General features: G+C 37.6%; 2 pseudogenes across 1 annotated transcript; one reads left to right on the forward strand and one right to left on the reverse strand.

Moving 5' to 3' along the window:
• Positions 1 to 3,910: 3,910 nt before the first annotated feature.
• LOC143586695 (uncharacterized) lies at positions 3,911 to 6,658 on the forward strand (annotated as a pseudogene).
• A 610-nt stretch (positions 6,659 to 7,268) lies between these two features.
• On the reverse strand, positions 7,269 to 13,467 carry LOC143586696 (xanthine dehydrogenase 1-like; annotated as a pseudogene). The gene is made up of 13 exons (XR_013144747.1): positions 13,360 to 13,467; positions 13,152 to 13,291; positions 12,139 to 12,238; positions 10,227 to 12,054; positions 9,826 to 10,141; positions 9,495 to 9,734; positions 9,113 to 9,397; positions 8,817 to 9,038; positions 8,517 to 8,678; positions 8,300 to 8,434; positions 7,979 to 8,215; positions 7,736 to 7,909; positions 7,269 to 7,654 (listed from the first exon to the last, which is right to left on the reverse strand). The product of XR_013144747.1 is annotated as a xanthine dehydrogenase 1-like (transcript).

A 13,467-nucleotide genomic window follows, 5' to 3' on the forward strand; every position in this document is an offset into this window, starting at 1 on the left:
ACAATTAAAACTATAATAATATACTAACAATAAAAATAACATAAATATAATAATAAGAAAGAATAATTAATTATAATATGTGGGTGATCAGACGAGAGACCTAACAATTGATAAGAAAGAAAATTGATCACCGACTACAGTAGGCCACGACCTTTTCTTCTTATTCTTATTCTTTGACGAATAATACATTTTACCATCCAATCTATTTGAGAATAATATAAAAAAGAAGCTCCATCTTCTAACTAAAGCTCTATTAAATAGTTATTTTTATATAGCACGGGTTCAAAGTCGCATATCCGACTTAATAGTGAACCGAAAATCCGAAATATCCGGGAAAATATAATTATAAATTTTTTTAAGAAATATTTTTAAAAAGGTCAGACTAAATGTACCTCCCTCCCTTGCCATCCATACCCCCCCATCCCACCCCTTGAACTTTCATTTTCCCTTAACATTTGTAATTGACATGTTAGTCCCTCTCATTTTATTATATAATTCTCTCAAAATATTAAATAAAAAACTATTAAATTTTTTTATTTTTGTTTTACAGTTTTATATATTTTTGTTATTTATTTTATTATTTTATTTCTTTAAGATCTTATCAAAAGTTTGCTTATTTTTTTTACATGTATTAAAAAGTACTGTATGTTTTCTCTAGCTAGATTTTTTTTATAAAACGTATTCAAAACAATTTGATTTTATTTGTTAGGTTTGAATACATGAGATTAATGTTATATGAGAAAAGAGTCAATTTTTTTGTCAAGTGGTATGTTATTTAACCTTTTTATTTATAAAAAATAATATTATTTTTTATAAAAAAATGTAAACTATAACGCTCTCCAAAAAAATTAAAACATGTATAGAAAAAAAACATTTTTTTAAAACAAGAAAAAACATTTTTTATATAAGAATAAAAACATTTTTCTAAGTAAGAAAAAATATGTTTTTATTAAAGGCTTTTAAATATTAATAAAAGGGTAAATAACAAAATATGCTAAATAATAATAGAAAAAAGTGCTTTTATAAAAATAATAATGATAATAAAAGATAACAAAATGACAAGGAAACAACAAAAAGGTCTAGATTGTATTAGTGTAAAACTTGAATAAGGGGATATGTTTAGTAAGGTATGTTTAGTAAAAATGGATGAGAGGGGGTATGTTTAGCAGCACCCTTTTTAAAAATATTTTGGATATCCGAAAAATCATCTGAAGTATTTGAAATATCCGAAATTATCCGAAATAACTGAAAATTATCCAAAAATATCCAAAATATCCAAAAATCATCCGAAATTTATAAATAATATTTATTATTTAATAATAAAAAATACTTTGGATATCCGACAATTTCTAAATCACTATCCAAATCTGAATCTGAAACCGAAAATTCAGATATCCGAGATTTGGATATCCGAATTTTCGGATAATTTGGATTCGGATTTTCGGATATTTCGGATATGAATTCGGATTTTTTTAACCTATTTTGTTAGGGCTAAGTCTAAGGTTGACTCGTCGATCGCCGTAAGACCGTATCCCCTGATACATGGAAACAATATGGAATCCGTAAGCTCTCACTTTATGTCGGGTTCGAATTGAATTTAATTTTACATTACGATGAATTAAGTTGTAAATAAGAAAAAAAAAGATATTTATAAAAAATAGTAGTAGGGGTATTTGGGATTCCTTATTTTACCTCCTTATAGGTTATAAGTTATAAGGTGCTTGAGAAAATTAGGTTTTGTAAGTGTATAAGTTATAAGTTACAATTTGTAAAAGCATTCTCATCCTATACTCTAAAAGTAAGCAAAAGAAGTTTGCAAATTATATGGTGGTGTTTTAAGTATTTGTGAGTGTAAATGATATGGTGGAGAAATAAAATGTAGTTATTTTTTGTAAATTTAGGGAAACAAAGTTTGCCTCTATTTATTTTGTAACATTTTTTGAATTGGTTGTGAGTAGATGAGAGATAAAACTATAATGATAAATATATATAAAAAATATTATTTAATTGAGTAGAAAATAAAAATGTAGTGTTTTTTAGTGTAGTTATAGAAATGATGATGAATGATAGGCTGAGAGTGCTTTATCTTCTACCTTATGACTTAAAATAAGTCATAAGGAGGTAAATAAGCAATCCCAAACACCTCCTAAATTCACAAGTTGAATTTTTATACTATATAAGCAAAATATTAACAATAAATCAGGTATTTTTTACGACTAAATATTACATTCTATATAGATATTCCTTTTATATATAACACAAACCGAGCTACATCTGGATAATGGATAAGCGACCAACAAGTTGCGCCGCTATCCCCTTTTGAATCGCAAAACCTATTCTACTAAATATAAATCCTTGGTGTGAAATCTGAAACCATTGATTTATTTCACACCATAATTGCAAATCTGAAACCTTAAATTTCTTTTTTTTTCCTATTTTTTTTCACTATTTTCACATTTATGTTAAGGGGGAAGGAACGCCTTCGGATAGCTATCTTTGAGTATGATACCCGAATTAAGATACCAAAATGTGGTTGCCCCTTACCCGAGCACAATTAGCCGTTGGAGACGATATATTATAGTTACAAGTTATATTTTAATTTATTTATGTATTTTAACAATTAAACTTTATTATATATATTTAACCTTAATCAACCAATTTTTACGTAAAAACTTTCATTCGTCCATCATTCAAACTCTATCATACCCATTTTATTATTTTTCAAATCACCTACAACAAATGCCACTGAGAGCACGACCGTTTCCATGAAGTGATGATGATTGGTCGCTTTGGCAACGACTTGGATGTACATGATGAACAATAACAACCACAATTGCCGAGATGCGTGAATTGGAAGCATATTTAGAGGCACATTGTCAATATTGAAACCTAATCTCTAAGAGGGGTTTAATTATGAGGTTGCATGGGATGTTCTAAGAAATCATATCTTCTTTGTGACTATGGATCCGCCTCCGAGGTCAACATGACCCTGACACCGGGGAATCCAAAGTGGATGATTAATGTTATGTTTTTGAATTTAGTATTCTAATTTATGTTTTATTTTCTTTAATGAATGTTTAAGTTCTAAAAATGAATGTTATTTTAGATTTTATTTGCATTTAAAAAAGTGAAAAAAAGGATGGGGGTTGATGTTGAAAATGATACGACAGTGTACTTGAGACTTGAGAGAAGCGCCCCTTCCTCGTTTAAAGTTTTTTTTAATAATCACAATTTGGCTTTTGATAAGACAAAATGGATTCCTAGTAACAAAAGAAAACGGTATTGTTGAAGATGATAATACAAGAAGAAACTTTTTCTAGAGAATACAACATTAATGCCATACCAGCTATCGACTAGTTATAATAGATTGCATACTTTAAATGGTAACATATTGTTTGTTTTTTCAAACATGGTTAACTTTGCCCACCCCCAACAACACCACACATGCACATAAACGCATGCACATGCAAAATCTGATATCGAGTCGTTCGCAAGTTGATTAAAACATTTACACCCCTAGTTGTGACCAACCATTACAACAATTAATCTAACTTTCTAGACTTGATATGTTGTTGTAACTTTTATTTACACAAATACCCTTGAAGTGTCTAACCGGTTATAATTATATATCCAACTTATATTGCTTTCAATACCATAATATATTTGAATATATTTAAATGGACACATGTATCACTCACTCTAAAATCTAAATCTCACACATAGTGATATGATGTATACAAAAGTGTTACACTTTTCACGAGCAAAAAGGTAGCTTTTTAGAAGTTTTATTGTTTCAATACCCGTTTTGCTATATTTTTTTTTCTTGGATATATGCATAGAAATGAAATAAGAGTAAAATACAAGACGTAGCTAATTAACCAACCAACCAACCGCTGGTTGATGTCTTCATGGTTCACCTCAAAATTCTTGGGTGGAAACATTCAAATATGAAAATATCCAACAGTTGGAGAAGACGTGATATTTGGTGGGTTGTTTCCTCTAATATGTTTAAATTCGTATAAAATATTAAAAGAATTATTGTGACAGCTTGTTTTATGCATTAAACAAATATACATGACTTGTATAAATTGAGTTCAATTCTCATTAGTTTTCAACAAATAAAATCATTCCTTGCTCAAGGTTTTTAGAGATAAGAAGTTCAGAACTAAGAAAACCAAAAGGTTACCTTCTCATATGGTAAGGTTTAGGGAGTTGAGGCCTTGGCCTCAACTTGTGTGCGCTTTTGCTTTCTTAGTGATCGCCACTGTCGTTGCTGACGAATCATATAAATATGATTCACCATTGCCTTATGGTGATTGGAAATTGCCTCCACCGGTGAAAAACAAATGGACATATCCACCTTACATTTATACCTCCCCACCACCTCCGTCGCCATCTCCACCGCCACCATATTTATACAAGTCTCCGCCTCCACCGTCACCTTCTCCACCTCCCCCTTATGTGTATAAATCTCCACCTCCACCATCACCATCTCCACCGCCCCCATACGTTTACAAGTCTCCTCCTCCACCATCCCCATCCCCACCACCTCCATATGTGTACAAGTCTCCTCCTCCACCCGTACACTCACCACCACCTCCATATGTTTACAAGTCTCCACCCCCACCATCACCATCCCCGCCACCTCCATATGTTTACAAGTCTCCTCCTCCACCGTCACCATCTCCACCACCTCCATATGTGTACAAGTCTCCTCCTCCACCCGTACACTCACCACCACCTCCATATGTATACAAGTCTCCTCCTCCACCCGTACACTCACCACCGCCTCCATATGTTTACAAGTCTCCACCCCCACCCCCACCATCACCATCCCCACCACCTCCATACATGTACAAGTCTCCTCCTCCACCTATACATTCACCACCACCTCCATATGTGTACAAGTCTCCTCCTCCACCAGCACACTCACCACCACCTCCATATATGTACAAGTCTCCACCCCCACCATCACCATCCCCGCCACCTCCATATAATTATAAGTCTCCTCCTCCACCCGTACACTCACCACCACCTCCATATGTTTACAAGTCTCCACCCCCACCATCACCATCCCCGCCACCTCCATATGTTTACAAGTCTCCTCCTCCACCATCACCATCTCCACCACCTCCATACGTATACAAGTCTCCTCCTCCACCCGTACACTCACCACCACCTCCATACGTATACAAGTCTCCACCTCCGCCATCACCATCCCCGCCACCTCCATATGTGTACAAGTCTCCTCCACCCGTACACTCACCACCACCTCCATATGTTTATAAGTCTCCACCCCCTCCATCATCGTCCCCGCCACCTCCATATGTTTATAAGTCTCCACCCCCACCATCACCATCCCCGCCACCTCCATACGTGTACAAGTCTCCTCCTCCACCCGTACACTCACCACCGCCTCCATACGTATACAAGTCTCCTCCTCCACCCGTACACTCACCACCACCTCCATATGTTTACAAGTCTCCACCCCCACCATCACCATCACCATCCCCACCACTTCCATACGTGTACAAGTCTCCTCCTCCACCCGTACACTCACCACCACCTCCGTATGTTTATAAGTCTCCACCCCCACCATTACCATCCCCGCCACCTCCATACGTGTACAAGTCTCCTCCTCCACCCGTACACTCACCACCACCTCCATACGTATACAAGTCTCCTCCTCCACCCGTACATTCACCACCACCTCCATATGTTTACAAGTCTCCACCCCCGCCATCACCATCCCCACCACCTCCATACGTGTACAAGTCTCCTCCTCCACCCGTACACTCACCACCACCTCCGTATGTTTATAAGTCTCCACCCCCACCATCACCATCCCCGCCACCTCCATACGTGTACAAGTCTCCTCCTCCGCCTGTACACTCACCACCACCTCCATACGTATACAAGTCTCCGCCTCCACCATCACCATCCCCGCCACCTCCATACGTTTACAAGTCTCCTCCTCCACCATCATCATCTCCACCACCTCCATACGTGTACAAGTCTACACCTCCACCTGTACACTCACCACCACCTCCATATGTTTACAAGTCTTCACCTCCAGCATCACCTTCTCCACCACCTCCATACATATACAAGTCTCCACCTCCACCCGTACACTCACCACCACCTCCATATGTTTAGAAGTCTCCACCCCCGCCATCACCATCCCCACCACCTCCATATGTTTACAAGTCTCCTCCTCCACCATCACCATATCCACCACCACCATACGTGTAAAAGTCTCCACCTCCACCCATACACTCACCACCTCCTCCATATGTTTACAAGTCTCCACCTCCACCATCACAATCCCCACCACCTCCGTACATTTACAAATCTCCTCCTCCGCCGTCTCCTTCACCCCCACCACCATACATCTATAAGTCACCACCTCCACCATCTAAGTCTCACTTACCACCGGTTTACTAATACAATTCTCCCCCACCTCCGGTCTATTACTAAAACACGAACACTTTCAACATTTCAACATGCAAAAAGTATAAAGTATTTCCTTTCTGTGAAGTTATACATCAATAAATTTTACAATATGTTTTTATTCTTACACAAATGTATCCATGAGTTAATAATGTCTCAATGTGCTATAACCTTGGTATATTTATTTTTTAGACATCATGTACCTTATTGTTCCTTATATTGATTGGTTTTTCTATCATCATTTGTATTTCTGAATGATAAATGTTTGGTACTTGTATTGTATTTTTACCTCTTTTTACATAGCTTATATAATAAATGCTCTAAGCCAACTAGAAACATGAGTAAGTCTCCATCTCTACCATGACTTATCCCTAGCTACCACCTTAATATATTTAATAATTCTCCAATCTCCACCCATTCCATCACCATTCACCACCTCCACATGTGTTATCCTACCACCATCTCCTTCACCCAACCGCCATATGTTTAGCCAAGTATAAGAGATCCAAATAATAATACATGGATATATGAAATAAGCAAAAACCTAGTAAGTATTCAAACTACATGCACCATGAAATTTTTGAAGTATAAATGCACAACAATTTACAAATATGACGTATATGAATATATGATAATGATTTCTTTTTAAAACTACGCATATGTAAATGAGCTAGGCTTAATTACACAAATCATGGTTTATATATATGCACCATGTTTAATTTACATACATGTAGCCACATAAATCAGGAACATAACTGAGATCTAACTAATATAGAAGGCGCGTATGTGTAGGTTGAATATGAGTATTTATGATTTAAAAAAGTGGAAGTTTTAACATTCTGCCAAGCTCATACAGTTCTGCAAGAGACTGGCTTATTCACATCAGATATACATCTTATATAACAGTACAAAGTGATCAATGCACATACACTTCTGCATTAATGCATACAACATGGTTTCACTAAACACTGAGTTTGGGTCGGAAATCAGGTTTGACAAATGGCGCACTAAACTCGTCATTACAAGCCATTCGTATTCGCTCGGGAGTTGCAGGATTGTCAAGAGGAAACCAACCATAACACCCTGATTCAGATCTTGCAGCTATGATTGCATCTTTAATGGCAAAAAATACAGATGAAGCCAGAAAGAATGGCGGTTCGCCAACAGCTTTTGACGAATGTATTGCCTTGTCATTTGGTGCATCCTGAGTGTCACAAAACATATTAACTATAAAACATATACTTCATACATTTTTGGTGTATTTGTTTAAAAGTGAGCTATGCACCTTGAGTAGAGAAACCTTAAACTTGAAAGGTACATCATTAACAGATGGAATTTTGTAATTTCCGGGACCTGCGGTGAACAAGAAACCGGGCGCAATCCATTTGTGAGATTCATCACCCCATTTTAACTCCTCGAGAGCCACCCATCCCATACCTTGAACAAATGCTCCTTCAATCTGCATCCAAAAAAAAAAAACTTTTTAAAAAATGCCATCAAGAAATTATGTAAATGTATAAGAATGAACCTGTCCAATATCAATGGCTGGGTTGATGGAGAATCCAAGATCCAATATGACATCAGCAGCCCTCGTGTGGAAATCCCCGGTTAACGTATCGATTTCCACTTCAGCAAATGCAGCTCCATATGTGAAATATCTGAACGGATGGCCTTTTCCGGTTTTCCAGTCGAAACTAATGTCAGGGGTGATATAAAACCCGTGTGCAGAAAGATCTACACGCTCGACATAGCACGCATTAACCAACTACAAAAGAGACATAAATGAAAAACAGTCCTTCAATTGTTAAAATTGCTAAATAATTCAAATGTCATTAATGATTTAATGTACCTCAACAAAAGTAGCACATTTTTTCATAGATGCAATTGGCTCCATTCTTGCTTTTATTTGCATACACGCATCTAAAACTGCAGCGCCATACATATCAGAACTAGCTGAAGCGGCTGTTGGAGATGCATTAGGAACCTAATCACATATCAAAACTCAAAAGTTATTAATAATGTAACATTCAACAAAATATTATTTCTAAGTAAATATCTTTTATTACCTTGTCAGTACTAGTTTCAGAAATAAATACCGAACTAAGCGGAATTTCAAAGGCAGAAGCCGCAATTTGGGTCACTTTTGTATGTAAACCCTGACCCATCTCTACACCACCATGTGTGACTAACACGGTCCCGTCTGTATACACTTGAACCAGTGCACCTGCCTGCAGCCATTGAACCCAAATACATATATTAATTAGTATATGACCCCAATATAAAACAGGCCATATACTAATAAACCGAATAAGAGCACTCTAATAACTATAATTAACATTAATGACACATAATTAAAATATAATCACCTGGTTCATGAACTTGGTTGTAAACGCAATGCCAAATTTAGTAGGAATCATGGCAATTCCGCGTTTCTTCCATCGGTTACGACGATTAAACTCTTCAACTTCACTTCTAACTTTTACAAAGTTGCAGGATGTCTTGAGTTCATCCCACAACCGATGCAAAGTACAGTCTTGAATTTGTTGACCAAAGTGCAATATTGACCCGTCACGGATGAAATTCATTTCCTGAAACCAAATCATACTTTTTAATGTTTTAGTGATAATAAATGCTAATCTTGATTAATTATAAAGAACATTACTCTTATCTCTTCTGGGCTTTTGTTAACTTCTATAGCAATTCTTTGAATCCAGTTTTCAGTAATTAGCATACCTTGGGGCCCACCAAATCCTCTAAACGCGGTGTTACTAGGATAATTAGTGAAACAAACATGCCCGTTAACTCTAACATTTGGAATCTCATAAACATTATCTGATTGAAACATCGCTCGTTCGAGTACTGCTTGAGATAAATCAAGTGAATTCCCGGCATTGTTATAGATTTCAAGATCTAAAGCTAGCACCTTTCCTTCATTTGTGAACCCAACCTAAATAATATAATTATATCATCATTTTTAGTCAACAGTAATCAAATCATTACTTTGACCAGTTAATATGAAATCTAAACTAGTTATACACTTATACCTTATATTTTCCAAGAAAACTATGTCGTTGACCGGATACCTGCATATCTACGTCTCTGTCTAGTGTAAGCATCACGGGCCGGTTCAACAAGTATGCTGGTACAAAAGCAACAGTTGCAAAGTAAGCCGATCGGGTCTCTTTCCCGCCAAATCCACCACCAATTCGTTTCACCTTGCAAACCACTTTTGACATTGGGAGACCGAGCGCTTGGGCCACATACTTTTGGTGCTTTTGTGGTGCCTAAATGCAACCAAATAATAATATAGCATCATTTTTAATCATTATATGGAAAAAAAAAAGACTCATTCGTTTTTTGGGTACGGGTTTTTACCTGAGTAGATGAAATCATGTGAACCTCATTACCACCATCCATGGTCCAAACATAGGTGCTATGTGGCTCCATGTAAAAGTGTTCTTGACCCCCAATATGAACCTCACCCTCAATGATCTTATCGCATTGGTTTGACTGAAAACATAAGTCAACATCCCACATTACTTAACTGCCTGTGAGAATTCGGAAAATAACTTTTGAGCTTGACAGCATCCTCGATGGATAATATTGCAGGCAGAGGTTCATACTCAATAACCACTTTTGTTGCAGCAATCTTTGCGTTTTCGTGAGTGTCAGCAACAACCACTCCTACAACCTGCAATACATAATTAGGATCATAAGACATATATGATATATTATTAACGAACCCGTTTTGACCGGTTAATTCTGAAAACAAGTACCTGGCCCACACAAGTGATGGTCTCAGAAGCAAAAACTTCCTCATCTAAAACAATAGCCCCGGTAAGATTATCACCCGGGATATCTTTGGCAAAACAGATGCCAGCAAATCCATGTGATGACCTGGCACCCGAGTCATCGATTGAAAGTAAACGCGCGTGAGGCCTTTTACTTAATATCAAAGCAGCATGTAAACCGTCAGGTGGCATCGGGGTGTCGTCTGTGTACTCAGCCTCTCCTGTTACTTGAAGTCTTGCTGACATATGAACCTCAGGTGACCCCACAGCGGTTCCGTGTTTTGTAATTTCATAATCTTGACTACCCGTGACAGGTGGACGGTGACATGGCTCGATAGCCGATAGATAGGACTCAGGTACAGATTCGTTAAACGAATCTTGACCGTCCATTTGATGACACACCCACAAGAAGAATTTGAAAAAGAAACTTAAAGTCAAAGACTTGCGGAACTCCACCATGCCACCTGGCGCGTGTTCACCAATCCCAACATCCTGTTTCAAGATTTCCAAAGAAGCCTGCAAAAGCTCCTTACTCCACTCCTTAGTTATCAAATAATCCTTTGTCTTTACAGCTGATAATGAAACCGGACCGACACCACCGTACACTATACACGCATCCGAAACAATCCATTTATTATTAATCTTTTCAAGAAACACACGCATTCCACCGTTCACAATTGCAATGTCATCATCCCGTCTATGAGCCTGCTTAAACTCTTTCACAAACTCAAACTCACGAGTCCACGGAACACAAACCGATAAAAGAATCTCGTTTTCCCCCAAATCCACTTTTCGATAATCCAAAAAGAAATCTCCCGCCAAAACCGTTCTAACGTTTCCTTTACAGCCAACAACCTTAAACTTTGCTCCTGACGCCATCCAAAGTGGATTCAAATCTGAAATCGGGCTCGCAGTGCATATATTCCCGCCAACCGACGCCACGTTTCTTATCTGGGTCCCGGCAAACCACTTTAACTGTTGAATAATAGCCTTGCAAGATGTTGTTTCATAAACCGGTCGTTCTTCAACAACTTTTTTTAAAAATGTTTGAAGCTCGGAGAGCCTAACACCAGCACCGATCTCCACACCGTCATGGTCAGCAGTCAATATATTAAGCTCGGGTACACGGGTCACAGATATGAAAACCAGGTAGTGAATTTTCTTTAACCTGGTTTCGATTCCCAATTCCGTGTTTCCCACAACTAATTTTGCATCAGGGTATCTTGACTTCAACTCCAATACATGTTTTAACAGTAGCGGTCGATGCCATTTGATCCCACCGAGTCCACTTAAGTTCAAATAACTTGATTTCCTCGTTAAAAGCTGTGGCGGGAAAATGAGTTATTTGTTTGCATATGAAGTTCCATCAATTTCGTTATAAGAAACCGGTTTAATGGTTTCTTTATTTGGCCTACAAGAACAGGGTTTACCAGTTGAAGGACAAATAAAGTCACCATCTTTATGTTCTTGTAATGAAACAGAACCGCCACTTGTGTATAACAAATCATTGGTTTTTGCAAAGACTTGAAATGCATCAAGGATTGGTCGGTAACCGGTGCATCTGCATAGATTTCCCGCAAGGTTTTCTTCAATTTGGTGTTGGGTAGGTGGGGTTTTGCTGGATCTTAATAATGCATACATTGACATGATAAATCCAGGTGTGCAAAATCCACATTGTGACCCGTGACGACTTGCTAATGATTCCTGAACTGGATGCAAACCGAGTTTCCGATTCCCTACTCCTTCCACTGTGATTACATGCATTCCTTCAACAGAATATAGTGGAGCCAAGCAAGCATTGATTGCATAGTGCCTGAAAAAAAATGATAAAAAAATGTACTAAAAACAATTGATAAAATAATAAAGAACTGATTCGGGTATAAAGCTAGAGACTAACACGCATTTGTTGGAATTATGATCAAAGTAAGATACCATGACAGTGCATGCACCACAACCGCCTTCACCGCAGCCTAGCTTGGTTCCTGTCAAACCTGCATCTATATCACCACAAGAGGGAGCAAAGGGAAACGGTACAAGTCAGATGTTAAGTCGCGCATTGAATGAGAAAGGCGACATACTAGAATTGATCAATTGTATCCTAACATAGTAACATCGTGTATTTCTATCTTCTACTACTCCTACTTTGAACCATAACTTTTGTATCATTTAGTACGAAAAGAAATCACATATTTGCATAAAGATTGTGAATGTGAAACTTAATGTATCATCATTTAAGGATAGCATATCAAGTATAGATTGTGGTTCAACTTCCAAGTTCTCGTGAAACTTAGTATATTATTACACATAAAAGGCAGTATCTTCATTTTTAGCAGCGTATGTAACTACCCCAGTACCCGAGTGAGTCTTCCTGGATGTCAACCGTTCATAATGATTTTGGCGCTCCAGGCTCGACTCACCCAGGAACACCATCAAGGAGGAAACCCCCCACTGTGGTAAAACCCCCCCCATTGAGTCAGGTTTCGAACCTGAGACCTCAAGGATCCCAGGCCTTAACCATAACCTCATTTCATTGGACCAGAAGGCCAATTGCTAAAAAACAGTATCTAATACCAGATAACACTACAAAAACAACTTTACCCCGGTACCAACAGACAATAGTATAATACAGGACAGTGGATAACAAAAATCACGTTCAGGGCCGGCTATGAGGTAGGGCCCGGTGGTCGACGACACCGGCCCGACACCTCAATAGGCCCGAACTTTTTTTGTTTAAATTATATATATTTATTTAAAAAAGAATATGTATTCTTAATGTTTAAACGCAAATACTCAACTAATTTTAGGACCAAAATTTTTTTCGCCTTCTGTCCAAATTTTTTTCACATTTCTCGGAGACGGCCCTGAGCGTGTTAATCAGAATTTAAAGATAAAGTTTGTAGTGTTTTAAACCTCTGAGATATTGTAGTAGTGTTAAGTGAGCCAAACCATCAGGAAGAACTTTACAGACTCCATTAACATACAAAATAGCTTCATTTGATGATGCTTCTGTCTCATCTTCTCTCTTCAATGACCCCATAAGCTTGCTGTCTCTGTGTCTAAATTACTAAAATGTAAATCTGATTACATAGATGAAGATGGCTACTTTATTATGACTTACTTTTTGTTTATGTTTCGTGGAAACTCAGGTTGAGTGGTCGGACTTCTCTTTTGTAATCCATGTCAGCAGTCTTTATCTCTTGTGGCTCTGGATGGTAATTTACAAACA

The sequence above is a fragment of the Bidens hawaiensis genome, unplaced genomic scaffold (genome assembly GCF_021521415.1).
Source record: "Bidens hawaiensis isolate Kalapana, Puna unplaced genomic scaffold, B.hawaiensis_p1.1 tig00034770_1, whole genome shotgun sequence".
Taxonomy (NCBI): domain Eukaryota; kingdom Viridiplantae; phylum Streptophyta; class Magnoliopsida; order Asterales; family Asteraceae; genus Bidens; species Bidens hawaiensis.